Source organism: Bombus impatiens, unplaced genomic scaffold (genome assembly GCF_000188095.3).
Source record: "Bombus impatiens unplaced genomic scaffold, BIMP_2.2 scf_0294, whole genome shotgun sequence".
In the NCBI taxonomy this organism is placed as follows: Eukaryota; Metazoa; Arthropoda; class Insecta; order Hymenoptera; family Apidae; genus Bombus; species Bombus impatiens.
Genome location: NT_176713.1, coordinates 15,717 through 20,184, shown reverse-complemented (window position 1 = coordinate 20,184; position 4,468 = coordinate 15,717). Strand labels below are relative to the sequence as shown.

The window sequence follows — 4,468 nt, the reverse complement described above, 5'->3', positions numbered from 1 at the left end:
GTGGCAACGAAAAGGGGTCGCCTTTGCAGGGAACCCCCGACCCTAAGCCCGGGAGCAAGGAGGCTAGCACGGAGGAAGCCGTGGAAGCAATGACCTTAGGTGATTGAGAAAATGCGTATCCTTCAGACCAACTTGGGACGGTCAGGACGAGCGCAAGACCTGCTCTACCAAACCATTCGGGAGAGCACCGTCGCCCTAGCGGTGGTGGCCGAACCATACAGAGTTCAAGGTGCTCCGGACTAGGCCGGAGATACGGACGAAATTGTCGCTGTCACCTGGACATCAACGCCGGCCACGCAGAATAGTTGACAAACAATGTGAAATTATACGGTGCTACACACACAAATTATATGTATCATTCACTGTAGTGGTGGTACCGACAAATTTTCGCAAAGATCTCGCAAAGTAAGGCCGAGTAGTGATAATATACAAAGGAAAAAGTTGTTCAAAACGTCGATTTCTCTGACGTGGTAAAAAATCAGTGAAACCCACGTTCTCGGCAGTTTTCTATATAATAACTAGATTTTATTCGTTATTCCTTATTCGGCAGACTACCGATTTTAAGATTCTGATATACAGAGAATCCGAATTTAGCCTATAAATGCACATTGCTCGTAAACTGCTTGCCGTGTAAGAAAAATGTTGAGACAGGAATTTAATGGTTTCGCTGTAATTAGTCTTTCTGTAAATAGACGCATAGGAATCATATGAAGGTAATGTGCGTTTCCTTAAATAGAATTATATAATTTTTAATGCGCTAGTTGATTCGTTTCGACATTTCTTATGAAAAATGAATATCCTATACATATTGAAAAATTATTCATTCAATAGATATTTTAACTTTCATTTTGTAAAATGTATTGTATAGAAAGCAAGGAAAACAAATATGAAGGTCGTGCCTTACGTCTTCTCTTGTATTTTAAGCGATAGATTTTACAAAATAAAAGTTGAAATACCTGCAAACCTAATTAGACACGAATTGATTAATAATTTTTAGCGCATTAAAAATTATGATTCCATTTAAGAAAACATATGTTACCTTCATATGTCCCGTATGCGTCTATTTACAAAAAAAAAAAAAAAAAACAAATTACATCCGCGAAACCATTAAATTCCTATCTCAACATTTTTCTTACACGGCAAGCAGATTACTAGTAATTCGCATTTATAAGTTAAAATCAGACAACCTGTGTACGTAGTTCGCGTTAGATATCCATATCGTACTGGCACTTGATGAGAAAGGAAATCATTCCGAGTTTTTTGGAACTGTACTTTTTTAAAAGTATTGTGTTTCTAATGCTATAAACGCAATGTAACGTATGGTTTTCACATATAAAATCCTATTCCTAAGCTATATACAATACATGTTGACAATGTGTGACAGAACCGCGAGGCACGGGACGAACCAACGGTACTCGGTTTTTTAGTGGGTCAAGGACGCCTCTGTGTATGGACGATTCTGTGTGTTATTCTATGTATTGTGAGATTATTTGTCCATAAAGCACAACCTAGAATATAGGGGAATTCTCATTTAATCTCTTAGTTACGATGCGCCACTATGATGGCTTTCGCGAATGTTATCTTATATTACGACGCGACACTATAGTGGCTCACTTTACTGACTCATTTGCTCACCGTTTGAACTAAATGACCTTTTTCTTGCTTCGCACTTTTTTTGTCTTCGCAATGTTTTATAACAGTGTTAACAATATACAAACAGAATATACAGTCTTTCCGTTGAAATAAATATACCATTATTAGATGCTCTTCTTAACATGCTGACCCATATCCTTATAATTTTTTAATATCTTCAACCTCAAAATATCACTTCAAAATAGAAAGCGAAGATCAATTTAGAAAACATTATTGCGCTATGAATGTGAAAATTGTGACGTGGGTTTATGCGTCGTACCGTGCTTTAAGATATATCGCACTCGATTGTATTATTAATTATTAAACTAAATTATTAAAGTTAATAAAATGGTACTACACAGTACGCTTCAACAATGCTCTAAACAACACATATTTCCCCAGAAAATGGAAAAACGCTAAATTGATAGCTATTACAAAAAAAGATAAAGACGGCTCATCACCCGCAAACCTACGACCCATAAGTCGCTAAATTGATAGCTATTACAAAAAAGGATAAAGACGGCTCATCGCCCGCAAACCTACGACCCATAAGTCTCCTCCCCAACATAAGCAAAGTATTTGAAATAATCATAAACAACCCCCTAACCTCCTTCTGCACAAAAAATAACATAATCCCAGAGAATCAATTCGGCTTCCGGCACAAACACTCCACAATTCACGCAATAAACAAACATACATCGGACATCTGCTGGGCTCTAAACGCAAAACAACGAGTAGCCGCCTGCTTAATAGACTTCGAAAAAGCTTTCGACACAATCTGGATTCCAGGTCTCATATACAAATTGATCAAGAAAAATTTTCCTAAATACCTGATTAAAATAGTATGGGACATGATCACAAGCAGAACATTCGTAATGACTGAAGGTTCACACTCATCAAGCAAAGAATTCTCCATAAAAAACGGTCTACAGCAAGGTACAGTAAATTCCCCGTTACTTTTCAGTATTTAAAACAGTGACTTATTAAATCTCTTTAATCTCAATACATCCACCCATAAATGCTCCATAGTTTTCGCAGATGACCTAATCATCTACATAACAGGCCGCAAAACCAAAACAATGAAAATCAAAACAATAAAAACGGAACTCCAAGAACTTTTTGAGAAAATAAACGACTATTACCACGCATGGAAACTAAAAATCAACATAAGCAAATGCGAAACCATACTGTTTAGACTCAAGTCAAGTGAAATCGGCCCAATAGAAAGAGAATACTGCAAAAAATTCCAACTAAGAGAAAAAACAAACAAAGGGGCACTCATACCACACAAAAACTGCGTAAAATACCTAGGAGTAAGCATAACCACACAAAAATTGCGTAAAATACCTAGGAGTAAACATAGACTATGAATTAAACTACAAGCAGCACACCGAAATTCAACTTACTAAGGCCAATAAAAAGCATTCTGGAAAATAAAAAAACTATTCTACTCCAAACATCTCGACAGCAAAGTAAAAATACTATGCTATCACTAATCAGACCGATCATAACCTACGGCTGCCCAATCTGATACAACATATCAGCCTCCCAAATGGAAAAAATTCGCATATTGGAAAGAAAATACATCAGGGCTTGCTTGAGTACTTACAGATCCGAACACAGCGGATTCAAAAAATATGTAAAAAACAAAATAATATACGACCTAGCCAACATTCACCGCATAGACTGTCACATCCTAAAGCTAATAAGAAACCACTTCGCGCAAGCGGCCAAGATAAAAGAAAATAGTTTAATCTTCAGTTGCTTATTTCCAAATGACGCATATTACAAAAACACTCTGACAACAGGCTACATCCCGCCAGAAGCTTTCCCATACCTTGACGAAAAAAACTACCTCCAGGACCAAAATAACATCCCGATAATTTATCACATAAAAAGAAAAATAGGAACCCAAACTATACTTTACGAAGAAAACCTAGATGGACAGACCGCAGACACTAGATGGAGATACAACATGGCCCTCCCTCTGAAAGACACCAAAGATAAACATAGGAAAAATACAAAAAAATATTGGTGGATACTGAACCCATAATAAAATAAGAGAGAAAACCCATTAAACCGATAAAACTCAATTCTGCCCCCGTACAACACAGGTGCAAACATTGTAATTATTGCAATTCTCCTTCCTTTAAAAGAAACTTATTTATTTAACATCCCCCTCCTCCTCCTCCTCATCCCACCCCTCCCCCAAATTCCACAACACCCAAAAATATACTACCGAAGCGTCTTGTTTTTGCGACCCATTTTCCAGGACAATAAAAACAAGTAAAAACAAAATCACATAGAAGCTCCGCTCCTCCAGCGGCTTAAATATTCAACTTAAATATTCAATATTCAATTATTCAATATTCAATTTAAATATTCAAAAGATATATTCAACACGAAAAATGTAAGGCGTCGACACATATTACAGCATGGCTACGTCGTACCGTTGCGTATCGAAGCATGGCTACGTCGTACCTTTGCGTATCGGTACCTTTGCCTAAGAAACCATTATATAAATTCACCGTTTATTGTGAACACCATAATGTATTTATAATTGTATATTGGGTTTTAATAAACAGTTTAAAAAAAAAAAACACTCGTTTTCGTCTGATCACGAAAGTTAAGCAACGCTGTGCACGGATAGTAGTTAGATGGGTGACCGCTTGGGAACTCCGTGTAGTGTTGGCATTTAGGCGCTGGCAGCTCAGCGCCTCAGGGCCGCCAAGCAGTCCGGGGCACCAAACTGCCCCTGGCACGGCGGCTCCGGCGACGAGGCGCGGTGTGACATGGCCGCACATCGCTCATTAGGGGATGTATTGTGCTCGGGGGC

The 4,468-nt window shown here is 38.0% G+C and overlaps 1 long non-coding RNA gene across 1 annotated transcript in view; it reads left to right on the top strand.

The window, feature by feature from the left end:
- Positions 1–427: 427 nt before the first annotated feature.
- The window catches only part of LOC117151558, a 10,850-nt gene continuing 6,809 nt past the window's right edge, over positions 428–4,468 (top strand). The window contains exon 1 of the long non-coding RNA XR_004461579.1: positions 428–440. This is a non-coding gene — a long non-coding RNA (uncharacterized LOC117151558). The remainder of the gene's footprint in view (positions 441–4,468) is intronic.